This window comes from Sardina pilchardus, chromosome 9 (genome assembly GCF_963854185.1).
Source record: "Sardina pilchardus chromosome 9, fSarPil1.1, whole genome shotgun sequence".
Classification (NCBI taxonomy): Eukaryota; Metazoa; Chordata; class Actinopteri; order Clupeiformes; family Clupeidae; genus Sardina; species Sardina pilchardus.
Window position 1 is genome coordinate 16,475,535 of NC_085002.1, and position 14,394 is coordinate 16,489,928.

General features: G+C 47.7%; 24 non-coding genes across 24 annotated transcripts; all 24 read left to right on the top strand.

Annotated features, from left to right (window-relative positions):
• Positions 1-32: 32 nt before the first annotated feature.
• trnal-uaa (transfer RNA leucine (anticodon UAA)) lies at positions 33-115 on the top strand. Its single transcript has one exon. It is a non-coding gene; the product is annotated as a tRNA-Leu (tRNA).
• Positions 116-254: 139 nt separating this feature from the next.
• Positions 255-337, top strand: trnal-uaa (transfer RNA leucine (anticodon UAA)). The gene has a single exon. It is a non-coding gene; the product is annotated as a tRNA-Leu (tRNA).
• Positions 338-993: 656 nt separating this feature from the next.
• trnal-uaa (transfer RNA leucine (anticodon UAA)) lies at positions 994-1,076 on the top strand. The gene has a single exon. It is a non-coding gene; the product is annotated as a tRNA-Leu (tRNA).
• A 124-nt stretch (positions 1,077-1,200) lies between these two features.
• On the top strand, positions 1,201-1,283 carry trnal-uaa (transfer RNA leucine (anticodon UAA)). The gene has a single exon. It is a non-coding gene; the product is annotated as a tRNA-Leu (tRNA).
• Positions 1,284-1,644: 361 nt separating this feature from the next.
• On the top strand, positions 1,645-1,727 carry trnal-uaa (transfer RNA leucine (anticodon UAA)). The gene has a single exon. It is a non-coding gene; the product is annotated as a tRNA-Leu (tRNA).
• Positions 1,728-2,056: 329 nt separating this feature from the next.
• trnal-uaa (transfer RNA leucine (anticodon UAA)) lies at positions 2,057-2,139 on the top strand. Its single transcript has one exon. It is a non-coding gene; the product is annotated as a tRNA-Leu (tRNA).
• A 139-nt stretch (positions 2,140-2,278) lies between these two features.
• trnal-uaa (transfer RNA leucine (anticodon UAA)) lies at positions 2,279-2,361 on the top strand. The gene has a single exon. It is a non-coding gene; the product is annotated as a tRNA-Leu (tRNA).
• A 656-nt stretch (positions 2,362-3,017) lies between these two features.
• trnal-uaa (transfer RNA leucine (anticodon UAA)) lies at positions 3,018-3,100 on the top strand. Its single transcript has one exon. It is a non-coding gene; the product is annotated as a tRNA-Leu (tRNA).
• A 124-nt stretch (positions 3,101-3,224) lies between these two features.
• On the top strand, positions 3,225-3,307 carry trnal-uaa (transfer RNA leucine (anticodon UAA)). Its single transcript has one exon. It is a non-coding gene; the product is annotated as a tRNA-Leu (tRNA).
• A 361-nt stretch (positions 3,308-3,668) lies between these two features.
• trnal-uaa (transfer RNA leucine (anticodon UAA)) lies at positions 3,669-3,751 on the top strand. The gene has a single exon. It is a non-coding gene; the product is annotated as a tRNA-Leu (tRNA).
• A 329-nt stretch (positions 3,752-4,080) lies between these two features.
• On the top strand, positions 4,081-4,163 carry trnal-uaa (transfer RNA leucine (anticodon UAA)). The gene has a single exon. It is a non-coding gene; the product is annotated as a tRNA-Leu (tRNA).
• A 139-nt stretch (positions 4,164-4,302) lies between these two features.
• Positions 4,303-4,385, top strand: trnal-uaa (transfer RNA leucine (anticodon UAA)). The gene has a single exon. It is a non-coding gene; the product is annotated as a tRNA-Leu (tRNA).
• A 464-nt stretch (positions 4,386-4,849) lies between these two features.
• Positions 4,850-4,932, top strand: trnal-uaa (transfer RNA leucine (anticodon UAA)). Its single transcript has one exon. It is a non-coding gene; the product is annotated as a tRNA-Leu (tRNA).
• Positions 4,933-5,071: 139 nt separating this feature from the next.
• Positions 5,072-5,154, top strand: trnal-uaa (transfer RNA leucine (anticodon UAA)). Its single transcript has one exon. It is a non-coding gene; the product is annotated as a tRNA-Leu (tRNA).
• Positions 5,155-5,278: 124 nt separating this feature from the next.
• On the top strand, positions 5,279-5,361 carry trnal-uaa (transfer RNA leucine (anticodon UAA)). Its single transcript has one exon. It is a non-coding gene; the product is annotated as a tRNA-Leu (tRNA).
• Positions 5,362-5,722: 361 nt separating this feature from the next.
• Positions 5,723-5,805, top strand: trnal-uaa (transfer RNA leucine (anticodon UAA)). Its single transcript has one exon. It is a non-coding gene; the product is annotated as a tRNA-Leu (tRNA).
• A 329-nt stretch (positions 5,806-6,134) lies between these two features.
• On the top strand, positions 6,135-6,217 carry trnal-uaa (transfer RNA leucine (anticodon UAA)). Its single transcript has one exon. It is a non-coding gene; the product is annotated as a tRNA-Leu (tRNA).
• A 139-nt stretch (positions 6,218-6,356) lies between these two features.
• On the top strand, positions 6,357-6,439 carry trnal-uaa (transfer RNA leucine (anticodon UAA)). The gene has a single exon. It is a non-coding gene; the product is annotated as a tRNA-Leu (tRNA).
• Positions 6,440-6,578: 139 nt separating this feature from the next.
• Positions 6,579-6,661, top strand: trnal-uaa (transfer RNA leucine (anticodon UAA)). The gene has a single exon. It is a non-coding gene; the product is annotated as a tRNA-Leu (tRNA).
• Positions 6,662-6,990: 329 nt separating this feature from the next.
• Positions 6,991-7,073, top strand: trnal-uaa (transfer RNA leucine (anticodon UAA)). Its single transcript has one exon. It is a non-coding gene; the product is annotated as a tRNA-Leu (tRNA).
• A 139-nt stretch (positions 7,074-7,212) lies between these two features.
• On the top strand, positions 7,213-7,295 carry trnal-uaa (transfer RNA leucine (anticodon UAA)). Its single transcript has one exon. It is a non-coding gene; the product is annotated as a tRNA-Leu (tRNA).
• A 139-nt stretch (positions 7,296-7,434) lies between these two features.
• Positions 7,435-7,517, top strand: trnal-uaa (transfer RNA leucine (anticodon UAA)). The gene has a single exon. It is a non-coding gene; the product is annotated as a tRNA-Leu (tRNA).
• A 332-nt stretch (positions 7,518-7,849) lies between these two features.
• trnal-uaa (transfer RNA leucine (anticodon UAA)) lies at positions 7,850-7,933 on the top strand. The gene has a single exon. It is a non-coding gene; the product is annotated as a tRNA-Leu (tRNA).
• A 34-nt stretch (positions 7,934-7,967) lies between these two features.
• On the top strand, positions 7,968-8,050 carry trnal-uaa (transfer RNA leucine (anticodon UAA)). The gene has a single exon. It is a non-coding gene; the product is annotated as a tRNA-Leu (tRNA).
• The last annotated feature ends 6,344 nt before the right edge of the window (positions 8,051-14,394 follow it).

Genomic DNA, 14,394 nt, shown 5'->3' on the forward strand with positions numbered 1-14,394 from the left:
CCTTGATCACTTCGTAGTGTCTACTACTGAGCACCAGGATGGCCGAGTGGTTAAGGCGTTGGACTTAAGATCCAATGGACGTATGTCCTCGTGGGTTCGAACCCCACTCCTGGTAACCATCTTAATGGTTGAGTGGATGAAAGGACCGTGATTTGTTTGACCGCCATTTGTTTGACAAATGCCAAACGTGTTGCATGTTGTACCCGGGATCCTTAGATGTCCCCTTGATCACTTCGTAGTGTGTAATAGTGAGCACTATGATGGCCGAGTGGTTAAGGCGTTGGACTTAAGATCCAATGGACATATGTCCTCGTGGGTTCGAACCCCACTCCTGGTAACCATCTTAATGGTTGAGTGGATGAAAGGACTGTCATTTGTTTGCCAAATGACAAACGTGTTGCATGTTGTACCCGGGATCCTTAAATTTACCCTTGATCACTTCGTAGTGTCTACTACTGTGCACCAGGATGGCCGAGTGGTTAAAGAACGAACGATGAAAGAACTGTGATTATTGAATTGCAACTAACTGAGCACGACTCTCATGTCCGTCATGTCATACATCTGTGGCTGTGGTGCATTCTGACGAACACTTAAGGTTATTTATAGAAAAACATGCGCTGCCTAATGGCAAATAAAAAGCAGAATTACAATTTTTCTACACTCCAACAGTCCAATACATTCCTGCGAGATGCAAGAACATCTACAACACGCCATTTGTTTGACAAATGACAAACGTGTTGCATGTTGTACCCGGGATCCTCAAATTTCCCCTTGATCACTTCGTAGCGTCTACTACTGAGCACCAGGATGGCCGAGTGGTTAAGGCGTTGGACTTAAGATCCCCACTCCTGGTAACCATCTTAATGGTTGAGTGGATGAAAGGACCGTGATTTGTTTGACCGCCATTTGTTTGACAAATGGCAAACGTGTTGCATGTTGTATCCGGGATCCTTAAATTTCCCCTTGATCACTTCATAATGTCTACTTCTGAGCACCAGGATGGCCGAGTGGTTAAGACGTTGGACTTAAGATCCAATGGACATATGTCCTCGTGGGTTCGAACCCCACTCCTGGTAACCATCTTGTGGGTTGAGTGGATGAAAGGACCGTGATTTCTTTGACAAATGCCAAACGTGTTGCATGTTGTATCCGGGATCCTTAAATTTCCCCTTGATCACTTCATAGTGTCTACTTCTGAGCACCAGGATGGCCGAGTGGTTAAGGCGTTGGACTTAAGATCCAATGGACGTATGTCCTCGTGGGTTCGAACCCCACTCCTGGTAACCATCTTGTGGGTTGAGTGGATGAAAGGACCGTGATTTGTTTCATCGCCATTTGTTTGACAAATGACAAACGTGTTGCATGTTGTACCCGGGATCCTTAGATTTCCCCTTGATCACTTCGTAGTGTGTAATACTGAGCACCAGGATGGCCGATTGGTTAAGGCGTTGGACTTAAGATCCAATGGACATATGTCCTCGTGCGTTCGAACCCCACGCCTGTTAACCATCTTAATGGTTGAGTGGATGAAAGGACCGTGATTTGTTTGACTGCCATTTGTTTGACAAATGACAAACGTCTTGCATGTTGTACCCGGGATCCTTAGATTTCCCCTTGATCACTTTGTAGTGTCTACTACTGAGCACCAGGATGGCCGAGTGGTTAAGGCGTTGGACTTAAGATCCAATGGACATATGTCCTCGTGGGTTCGAACCCCACTCCTGGTAACCATCTTAATGGTTGAGTGGATGAAAGAACTGTGATTATTGAATTGCAACTAACTGAGCACGACTCTCATGTCCGTCATGTCATACATCTGTGGCTGTGGTGCATTCTGACGAACACTTAAGGTTATTTATAGAAAAACATGCGCTGCCTAATGGCAAATAAAAAGCAGAATTACAATTTTTCTACACTCCAACAGTCCAATACATTCCTGCGAGATGCAAGAACATCTACAACACGCCATTTGTTTGACAAATGACAAACGTGTTGCATGTTGTACCCGGGATCCTCAAATTTCCCCTTGATCACTTCGTAGTGTCTACTACTGAGCACCAGGATGGCCGAGTGGTTAAGGCGTTGGACTTAAGATCCAATGGACGTATGTCCTCGTGGGTTCGAACCCCACTCCTGGTAACCATCTTAATGGTTGAGTGGATGAAAGGACCGTGATTTGTTTGACCGCCATTTGTTTGACAAATGCCAAACGTGTTGCATGTTGTACCCGGGATCCTTAGATGTCCCCTTGATCACTTCGTAGTGTGTAATAGTGAGCACTATGATGGCCGAGTGGTTAAGGCGTTGGACTTAAGATCCAATGGACATATGTCCTCGTGGGTTCGAACCCCACTCCTGGTAACCATCTTAATGGTTGAGTGGATGAAAGGACTGTCATTTGTTTGCCAAATGACAAACGTGTTGCATGTTGTACCCGGGATCCTTAAATTTACCCTTGATCACTTCGTAGTGTCTACTACTGTGCACCAGGATGGCCGAGTGGTTAAAGAACGAACGATGAAAGAACTGTGATTATTGAATTGCAACTAACTGAGCACGACTCTCATGTCCGTCATGTCATACATCTGTGGCTGTGGTGCATTCTGACGAACACTTAAGGTTATTTATAGAAAAACATGCGCTGCCTAATGGCAAATAAAAAGCAGAATTACAATTTTTCTACACTCCAACAGTCCAATACATTCCTGCGAGATGCAAGAACATCTACAACACGCCATTTGTTTGACAAATGACAAACGTGTTGCATGTTGTACCCGGGATCCTCAAATTTCCCCTCGATCACTTCGTAGCGTCTACTACTGAGCACCAGGATGGCCGAGTGGTTAAGGCGTTGGACTTAAGATCCCCACTCCTGGTAACCATCTTAATGGTTGAGTGGATGAAAGGACCGTGATTTGTTTGACCGCCATTTGTTTGACAAATGGCAAACGTGTTGCATGTTGTATCCGGGATCCTTAAATTTCCCCTTGATCACTTCATAATGTCTACTTCTGAGCACCAGGATGGCCGAGTGGTTAAGACGTTGGACTTAAGATCCAATGGACATATGTCCTCGTGGGTTCGAACCCCACTCCTGGTAACCATCTTGTGGGTTGAGTGGATGAAAGGACCGTGATTTCTTTGACAAATGCCAAACGTGTTGCATGTTGTATCCGGGATCCTTAAATTTCCCCTTGATCACTTCATAGTGTCTACTTCTGAGCACCAGGATGGCCGAGTGGTTAAGGCGTTGGACTTAAGATCCAATGGACGTATGTCCTCGTGGGTTCGAACCCCACTCCTGGTAACCATCTTGTGGGTTGAGTGGATGAAAGGACCGTGATTTGTTTCATCGCCATTTGTTTGACAAATGACAAACGTGTTGCATGTTGTACCCGGGATCCTTAGATTTCCCCTTGATCACTTCGTAGTGTGTAATACTGAGCACCAGGATGGCCGATTGGTTAAGGCGTTGGACTTAAGATCCAATGGACATATGTCCTCGTGCGTTCGAACCCCACGCCTGTTAACCATCTTAATGGTTGAGTGGATGAAAGGACCGTGATTTGTTTGACTGCCATTTGTTTGACAAATGACAAACGTCTTGCATGTTGTACCCGGGATCCTTAGATTTCCCCTTGATCACTTTGTAGTGTCTACTACTGAGCACCAGGATGGCCGAGTGGTTAAGGCGTTGGACTTAAGATCCAATGGACATATGTCCTCGTGGGTTCGAACCCCACTCCTGGTAACCATCTTAATGGTTGAGTGGATGAAAGAACTGTGATTATTGAATTGCAACTAACTGAGCACGACTCTCATGTCCGTCATGTCATACATCTGTGGCTGTGGTGCATTCTGACGAACACTTAAGGTTATTTATAGAAAAACATGCGCTGCCTAATGGCAAATAAAAAGCAGAATTACAATTTTTCTACACTCCAACAGTCCAATACATTCCTGCGAGATGCATGAACATCTACAACACGCCATTTGTTTGACAAATGACAAACGTGTTGCATGTTGTACCCGGGATCCTCAAATTTCCCCTTGATCACTTCGTAGTGTCTACTACTGAGCACCAGGATGGCCGAGTGGTTAAGGCGTTGGACTTAAGATCCAATGGACGTATGTCCTCGTGGGTTCGAACCCCACTCCTGGTAACCATCTTAATGGTTGAGTGGATGAAAGGACCGTGATTTGTTTGACCGCCATTTGTTTGACAAATGCCAAACGTGTTGCATGTTGTACCCGGGATCCTTAGATGTCCCCTTGATCACTTCGTAGTGTATAATAGTGAGCACTATGATGGCCGAGTGGTTAAGGCGTTGGACTTAAGATCCAATGGACATATGTCCTCGTGGGTTCGAACCCCACTCCTGGTAACCATCTTAATGGTTGAGTGGATGAAAGGACTGTCATTTGTTTGCCAAATGACAAACGTGTTGCATGTTGTACCCGGGATCCTTAAATTTACCCTTGATCACTTCGTAGTGTCTACTACTGTGCACCAGGATGGCCGAGTGGTTAAAGAACGAACGATGAAAGAACTGTGATTATTGAATTGCAACTAACTGAGCACGACTCTCATGTCCGTCATGTCATACATCTGTGGCTGTGGTGCATTCTGACGAACACTTAAGGTTATTTATAGAAAAACATGCGCTGCCTAATGGCAAATAAAAAGCAGAATTACAATTTTTCTACACTCCAACAGTCCAATACATTCCTGCGAGATGCAAGAACATCTACAACACGCCATTTGTTTGACAAATGACAAACGTGTTGCATGTTGTACCCGGGATCCTCAAATTTCCCCTTGATCACTTCGTAGCGTCTACTACTGAGCACCAGGATGGCCGAGTGGTTAAGGCGTTGGACTTAAGATCCAATGGACATATGTCCTCGTGGGTTCGAACCCCACTCCTGGTAACCATCTTAATGGTTGAGTGGATGAAAGGACCGTGATTTGTTTGACCGCCATTTGTTTGACAAATGGCAAACGTGTTGCATGTTGTATCCGGGATCCTTAAATTTCCCCTTGATCACTTCATAATGTCTACTTCTGAGCACCAGGATGGCCGAGTGGTTAAGACGTTGGACTTAAGATCCAATGGACATATGTCCTCGTGGGTTCGAACCCCACTCCTGGTAACCATCTTGTGGGTTGAGTGGATGAAAGGACCGTGATTTCTTTGACAAATGCCAAACGTGTTGCATGTTGTATCCGGGATCCTTAAATTTCCCCTTGATCACTTCATAGTGTCTACTTCTGAGCACCAGGATGGCCGAGTGGTTAAGGCGTTGGACTTAAGATCCAATGGACGTATGTCCTCGTGGGTTCGAACCCCACTCCTGGTAACCATCTTGTGGGTTGAGTGGATGAAAGGACCGTGATTTGTTTCATCGCCATTTGTTTGACAAATGACAAACGTGTTGCATGTTGTACCCGGGATCCTTAGATTTCCCCTTGATCACTTCGTAGTGTGTAATACTGAGCACCAGGATGGCCGATTGGTTAAGGCGTTGGACTTAAGATCCAATGGACATATGTCCTCGTGCGTTCGAACCCCACGCCTGTTAACCATCTTAATGGTTGAGTGGATGAAAGGACCGTGATTTGTTTGACTGCCATTTGTTTGACAAATGACAAACGTCTTGCATGTTGTACCCGGGATCCTTAGATTTCCCCTTGATCACTTTGTAGTGTCTACTACTGAGCACCAGGATGGCCGAGTGGTTAAGGCGTTGGACTTAAGATCCAATGGACATATGTCCTCGTGGGTTCGAACCCCACTCCTGGTAACCATCTTAATGGTTGAGTGGATGAAAGAACTGTGATTATTGAATTGCAACTAACTGAGCACGACTCTCATGTCCGTCATGTCATACATCTGTGGCTGTGGTGCATTCTGACGAACACTTAAGGTTATTTATAGAAAAACATGCGCTGCCTAATGGCAAATAAAAAGCAGAATTACAATTTTTCTACACTCCAACAGTCCAATACATTCCTGCGAGATGCAAGAACATCTACAACACGCCATTTGTTTGACAAATGACAAACGTGTTGCATGTTGTACCCGGGATCCTCAAATTTCCCCTTGATCACTTCGTAGTGTCTACTACTGAGCACCAGGATGGCCGAGTGGTTAAGGCGTTGGACTTAAGATCCAATGGACATATGTCCTCGTGGGTTCGAACCCCACTCCTGGTAACCATCTTAATGGTTGAGTGGATGAAAGGACCGTGATTTGTTTGACCGCCATTTGTTTGACAAATGGCAAACGGGTTGCATGTTGTATCCGGGATCCTTAAATTTCCCCTTGATCACTTCATAGTGTCTACTTCTGAGCACCAGGATGGCCGAGTGGTTAAGGCGTTGGACTTAAGATCCAATGGACATATGTCCTCGTGGGTTCGAACCCCACTCCTGGTAACCATCTTAATGGTTGAGTGGATGAAAGGACCGTGATTTGTTTGACCGCCATTTGTTTGACAAATGGCAAACGTGTTGCATGTTGTATCCGGGATCCTTAAATTTCCCCTTGATCACTTCATAGTGTCTACTTCTGAGCACCAGGATGGCCGAGTGGTTAAGGCGTTGGACTTAAGATCCAATGGACATATGTCCTCGTGGGTTCGAACCCCACTCCTGGTAACCATCTTAATGGTTGAGTGGATGAAAGGACTGTGATTATTGAATTGCAACTAACTGAGCACGACTCTCATGTCTGTCATGTCATACGTCTGTGGCTGTGGTGCATTCTGACGAACACTTAAGGTTATTTATAGAAAAACATGCGCTGCCTAATGGCAAATAAAAAGCAGAATTACAATTTTTCTACACTCCAACAGTCCAATACATTCCTGCGAGATGCAAGAACATCTACAACACGCCATTTGTTTGACAAATGACAAACGTGTTGCATGTTGTACCCGGGATCCTCAAATTTCCCCTTGATCACTTCGTAGTGTCTACTACTGAGCACCAGGATGGCCGAGTGGTTAAGGCGTTGGACTTAAGATCCAATGGACATATGTCCTCGTGGGTTCGAACCCCACTCCTGGTAACCATCTTAATGGTTGAGTGGATGAAAGGACCGTGATTTGTTTGACCGCCATTTGTTTGACAAATGGCAAACGGGTTGCATGTTGTATCCGGGATCCTTAAATTTCCCCTTGATCACTTCATAGTGTCTACTTCTGAGCACCAGGATGGCCGAGTGGTTAAGGCGTTGGACTTAAGATCCAATGGACATATGTCCTCGTGGGTTCGAACCCCACTCCTGGTAACCATCTTAATGGTTGAGTGGATGAAAGGACCGTGATTTGTTTGACCGCCATTTGTTTGACAAATGGCAAACGTGTTGCATGTTGTATCCGGGATCCTTAAATTTCCCCTTGATCACTTCATAGTGTCTACTTCTGAGCACCAGGATGGCCGAGTGGTTAAGGCGTTGGACTTAAGATCCAATGGACATATGTCCTCGTGGGTTCGAACCCCACTCCTGGTAACCATCTTAATGGTTGAGTGGATGAAAGGACTGTGATTATTGAATTGCAACTAACTGAGCACGACTCTCATGTCTGTCATGTCATACGTCTGTGGCTGTGGTGCATTCTGACGAACACTTAAGGGCCTCCTTTATAGAAAAACATGTGTTGCCTAATGGCAAATAAAAAGCAGAATTACAATTTTTCTACACTCCAACAGTCCAATAAATTCCTGCGAGATGCAAGAACATCTACAACACGCCATTTGTTTGACAAGTGACAAACGTGTTGCATGTTGTACCCGGGATCCTTAGATTTCGCCTTGATCACTTCGTAGCGTCTACTACTGAGCACCAGGATGGGCCGAGTGGTTAAGGCGTTGGACTTAAGATCCAATGGACGTATGTCCTCGTGGGTTCGAACCCCACTCCTGGTAACCCTTGATCACTTCGTAGCGTCTACTACAGAGCACCAGGATGGCCGAGTGGTTAAGGCGTTGGACTTAAGATCCAATCGACGTATGTCCTCGTGGGTTCGAACCCCACTCCTGGTAACCATCTTAATGGTTGAGTGGATGAAAGGACGATGGGTGCGTTCCATGTAACGATTTATATGGCTTCCTTCCTCCCTCGATCCTCGTTCACCGGAAATCGCTCACAGTCGAGGGCACGAGGACATCTCATTCATGTAATTGCAACCAGAGGAGGCAAGACCGAGGACAGAGGAGGGAGGTGGCAATCCCGATACGAGAGGAAACATAAGACCATCCCACGCGGAAGTGTTATTTCGGAGATGGGCGTTCTGTGGCTACGCATGGATGACGTATCCTGTATAACGTTTAAAAATATAGAAATATAGAAATGTTGTCGGTTATTTATGGCGTGTGAAGTTGATGCTAAAAGCTATAGTGGGATTATGTTAGGGGCTCATGAAGAAACATAAATGTAGCCTAACGAACAATAAGTTCATTATTTGAACGTCCTTATCAACATTTGCCATTGAAACATTTTGTGTATCTGCACAAAAAAGCATCATGTCGGACCTAGTGATTTTAAATTATGCGTTATGTGTTGAGTTCAAAACACAATGTTGTAAATGTCCTTTTTTATCAGCAGAAGAGCTGACCAGTTGCATGCACACAGATGTCGGCGCGTCTTTTGGATCCGCCCTATTACACTAACGTCGCACGTGCTAAATGGTGTGTATGCAGTCGAGGACGTGTCATTTGCGCAGTTCATCAAGCTTCGTTCCTCCATTGTGGAAAACTCCCTGCTGGACGAGGGCATACGTCACGCAGTTGATTCACATATTCGCGCACATGCGCAATTACGTCCTTTTTCTAGGAGCTTAGTTCACTGCCGACACGAGTCCAGCAGCTGTAGAGTTGTTAATATTTCCCGTTCTGTTTTACTTTCATATTGTGTTGCTGTGTGCGTTACCGACCATGTAAGTACACCAATGGGACAATTGACATATAGTAAGACATTACTTTGTTGTAATTTGTGAACTACAGTCTGAATAATAATCCATCGTTGCTGTTGCTAACTTAATTAAACACATTTCGTGGTTTCATTCGCGCCACTAGTCTATCACGTGATTACTAGATACTAATGCTAGTGACATGTTTCATTTGTGGTCTTAGAGCGCCATCTAGTGGTCAATGTTGGCATAACATGGTGTAACTGCTGATTTCTTTTGTATTGGGTTCTATTAATACTCATTGTTACTCAGCATTGTGTTGTTGCACAGCAATTACTTAAACTTCAGAGCTAATATTGTTACATGCTCTTGGCCTGTACTGCATGCATATATATTTATATATTCATGTATATTTATGTTATATTATTTATGTATGTATGTACAGTACAATTCATATTGATATTCTGTATTTCCTTTATTTACAGAAAACCACACACATATACTCAAACACAAACACATATTCTACACTCCAATACATTCACACACATGTTGTTGGAAGCAACAATCCTCTGTTGGACTTGAATGGCAATAAACCAATAAACCTGTCAAACCTAACCAAGTTGCAGCGACTCTCTTGCCGGAGTGCATAGCCAGTTTGGGTGGCGCCAGCGTAGTAACGTACACAGACTTCACAAGTGGTCCTTCGAGCCGGAGTCGCCCCCCGCTGCGCTATGGCAACTTCCAAGGAATATGACAGAGAGCTAGATGTCCGAGCTCGTCCCAGCAGACTCAGGCAGTTCCCAGGGTACCTTGCGGACTTTGAGCTTGGCTATCCAGCCAAACAGCCTCATCCATTCAAGGGATCCCTCCAGCAGGCTACTGCGAGCTTTCTGAGTGGTGACCAAGCCCAGGCCGACCTCGCCACACCTGACCACAGTCCACGTAGGATTAGCGAAGATGAACGATGGCAGCGCCTTGAAGCCCGCTATAAGGACATGAGTAAACAGCTGGAGGAACTGCAGATTACGATGGACAGTGCTAAACACATGCCTTACCCTCAAAGCTGCCCAGCTTATCCTCCACATTACCCCCAGTACCCTCAACAGTACTCCAGCTTGCCTCGGTTAGAGTTAGGCAGCCCTGTTGGTAGTCCAGTTCACAGCCCCCTGCGGAACACGACCTCAGGCGTCCAAGAGCCCCTTCAGCAGTCAGAACCCCTGCTGGGTCTCCTGTCACAGCAGCCTGACCATGTTCCAGCACAGGTGGGAGAACAGCACGGACAAGGCCAATCCACTTATACTCTGCCAGCCTTTACAGCCAGGCCACGGGTAGCTATTGATCATGCTGCACCTGCTCCCCTCGCCTCTCTGCATTCGTTTCATCCTGTCCAGGATCCTGCTCTGCATCCACGGTCTGTGCCACAGCCTGCTCTACATCAGGCTCCGCTTGCCCAGCCCGACATGCTTCGGCCTCATCTCCAGGCTCCTAATCCTCCCCCTCAGCATCATCAGTATCCTCTTCCTCCGCCGCTACAGTACCAACCCTACTCTGCCTATCCTCCTTATCCAGCTGGGTTGTATTATCCACCGTATGTGCCACCTCCGCCAGGGCAACCACTGCCGATGCAGCCAGCTGCGCCTTATGCGCCAGTCATGCCACCAGCAGGTCCTACAGTCCCAGGCATCCTGGAAATGGCCATCGCCTCTTCATATGGCATTCCAAAGCCTAAACTGACCCCATTCAGTACTGGTAAGGAGAGCGACTTCATAATGCTGAAGAAAGGATTAGACAGTGTTCTTGGACCACACAAGCATTTATCAGAAGATTATAAGTACCAGGTGCTACTTGATCTCCTCAAACTGCCAAATGCCTATCAGGTGGCGAAGAGGTATGTGAACGATCCAACCCCATACACTAGCGCCATGCAAGCCCTAGAACAGCGATATGGCCAGCCACGCCAGCTTGTTCAGGGAGAGCTGAAGGCCATTCTCAACTCTCCTCCTATCAAGCCAGGTGATGCACAAGCCTTTGAGGATTTCTCATCAGCTGTTAGTACCTTGGTGGGCCTGCTGGGCACTATGGATGGTCCCTCCAGAGCCGAGCTAAGATGTGGCTCTCACGTAGACACTCTGCTGAGCAAGCTGCCTGCCAACTACAGAGACCGCTTCGCTGAGTACTGCATATCTCAGGGGATCATCCGAAGTGGCACTGATCGTACATACACACTTCCTGACTTCGCTGTGTGGTTGGAGAGAAAGGCACAAGCCATACAGGTAGCGAGGAGAGCTACTGAATCAGCCAGGACAGAATCTGCACAGGTAGAGCGCAAGGACAAGGCAACAAGGCCGCAGAAGTCTAAGTCTGCCAGTGTTTACATCACCAACAGACCGGAGACTTCTGAGCCCCTTCATAGCCCTGACACCTCTACTGCAAATCCCAAGCCAGGTCAGTCCTCTACAAAGAAGCGAGAGCGCTTTAAACCATACTGTCCCTACTGCTCCAATCAGGAACACTACCTCAGTGCCTGTGCTGAGTTTGCTAAGCTCAACACAGCTGAGAAGGCTAACTGGATAAAGGAGAAGGACAAATGCTGGAGATGTGGCCGTGGACACAAACCAGAGACATGTACCCTAAAAAAGCCATGCTCCACCTGTAATGAGCAACACCTCATTGTCCTACATGAGGTTGCACTCAAAGCCAATCAGAGCGTCCTCACAGTTAGCACCTCCTCCAGCATGGTTTACGTAGGCCAGGCTAGCCAGTCCAGTCGTGTACTGCTGAAAGTCGTTCCCGTTCAGCTACACAATGGAGGCAAGACCCTGGATACACACGCCGTACTGGATGACGGCTCTGAACGAACCATTATCCTGCCAGCTGCTGCCAAACATCTTGGTCTCTACAGGGAGGAGGAAGTACTGCCTCTGAGGACCATCAGACAGGATGTTGTGAAGCTGAAAGGTGCCTCTGTATCGTTTGAGGTGTCGTCTCAGGCCAACACTCAGGTGAAATATCACATCCACCATGCCTTCACTGCAGATGAGCTGAGTCTTGCTGACCAGTCATGTCCAGTGGAATCCCTCAAGAAGAGGTACGACCATCTGAGTGGAGTACCCATTCATGGATTCAATAGAGTACAGCCCATGCTCCTCATTGGTTCCGACCATCCCCATTTGATCACTCCAGTGTGCCCTGTGCAGATGGGACCACCAGGTGGCCCGGTGGCCATATCCACACTGTTAGGCTGGGCCATTCAGGGACCTACCAACTTCCTCCAGAACCCCACAAGAGCGGCCTCTTGCCTGCACACAGCATTCCTGTCTCCTGCTAACGACCTGTATCAGCACGTCGAAAGGCTGTGGCAAATCTGTATGACACCCTGCCATACAGATCTGAAAAGGAGGCTACGCGTTCCAAGCAGGACCAGGTAGCCATCAACACCCTGGAGAAGCAAACCATTCGGGTCACAGTAGACGGAGTAGATCGCTATGCTACACCTCTTCTACGCAAAGCTGCAGCACCCAGGCTACATGCTCCTCCAGCTGCAGTGATGCCTCTCCTAAGAGCTACCGAGCGGCGCTTGGCCAGCAGGCCAGATCTAGCCAGGGTCTACAATGAGGAGATACACAAGTTGTTGAAGGCTGGGTACGTTGTGAAGATCAGTAGTGAAGAGTCAAACCAATCTGACGAATCGTGGTATATTCCTCACCACATCGTTCACCACAACGGAAAGGCCAGAGTGGTATTTAATTGCTCATTTAAATACCAGCAACTTGCCCTCAATGACATCCTGCTTCCTGGGCCTAACCTCGGTTCTTTATTACTGGGTGTGCTCCTCAGGTTCAGGGAGTCTCCAGTTGCCATAAGCGGGGACATCCGTGGGATGTTCCATCAGATCAGGCTCCTCCCTGAGGATCAACCACTTCTCCGCTTCCTCTGGCGGGACATGGAGAGAGAGCGTAGCCCTGATATCTACGAATGGCGAGTGCTACCCTTTGGCACCGCCTGCAGTCCATGCTGTGCTATATACGCACTGCAACGTCATGCCAAGGACAACAGCTCTGGCAACCAAGAGGTACTGGACTCCGTCATCAACGCCTTTTACGTAGATAACTGCCTGCAGTCTCTTCGTTCCCCATCACAGGCAAAACAGCTTATTGACAAGATGAGAGTCCTGCTCGCTGCTGGTGGATTTGATATGAGACAGTGGGCGAGCAACCAACCAGAGGTTATCGCTCATCTCCCCCCAGAGGCAAGGTCAGAGGGCTGCGAGCTGTGGCTGACTGCAGACAGAGCTGATCCCCAGGAGTCGACTCTAGGTCTCCGGTGGCACTGCCCATCTGACACCCTCGGCTACAAGCATCGCCAGTCAGTAGCCATGGAGCCCACACTTAGGAATGTATACAGAGTGCTGGCATCTCAATACGACCCACTCGGATACATTATCCCCTACACCACGCGGGCTAAGGTCTTGATTCAGGCTCTTTGGAGGAACGAGCAAGGCTGGGACGAGCCTATCACAGGCGAACTCCTCTCCGTATGGCAAGCATGGGAGAACGAGCTATCTCACCTCCATCACATTAACATGCCACGGTGTTACATGCCAGTTGGTGTCAATCCCGATCACTCTCCTGTGGACCTGCATGTCTTCTGTGACGCCTCGGAGAAGGCGTACGGATCTGTAGCCTATCTGCGTGTTGAAGACAATGAAGGACACGGTCACGTGTCATTCGTTATGTCCAGATCTCGCGTTGCTCCACGGAGACAGCTCTCCATGCCTCGCTTGGAGCTCAGTGCTGCACTGACTGGAGCTCAACTGGTCAAACTGCTACAGACTGAGCTCACCATATCTATAAGGCAGACAACAATGTGGTCAGATTCTACGACCGTACTCAGCTGGATCCAGTCTGATTCGTCTCAGTATAAGGTGTTTGTTGGGACGCGTATAGGCGAAATACAGGAGCTCACGGATACTGCTAGCTGGAGGTACGTCCCTTCTGAGCAGAACCCGGCAGATGACATCACGCGAGGGAAGTCACTACAGCAGCTGACTCAACCTACTCGCTGGAAGAACGGACCTGATTTCCTGTCTGACAATCCTGCTCAATGGCCAGCTACTCACATAGTAACCTCAGAAGACGCAGATGAGCGCAGGAAATCTACATTCTGTGGTCAGCTCACCTTCCCCGATGCATCTGCTCCTGATCCAACACAGTACAACACCTGGTCTGACCTATTACAGGCTACTCACCAGTCCCTTCATGGGGCGGCAGCGCTCCCTATGTCTGCTTCCGACCGACTAGACACAGAGGTAGTCCTACTCAGGCGAGCACAGAGTGAGAGCTTCCCAGAAGAACTCAACGCCCTGCAGCATTCTCACCCTGTTCGGCCTACCAGCCGTCTCAGTCCACTCTCGCCAGAGTGCGACCAGACTCTGGGCCTTATCCGAGTTGGGGGTCGTCTCCGAAAAGCTGAAGATCT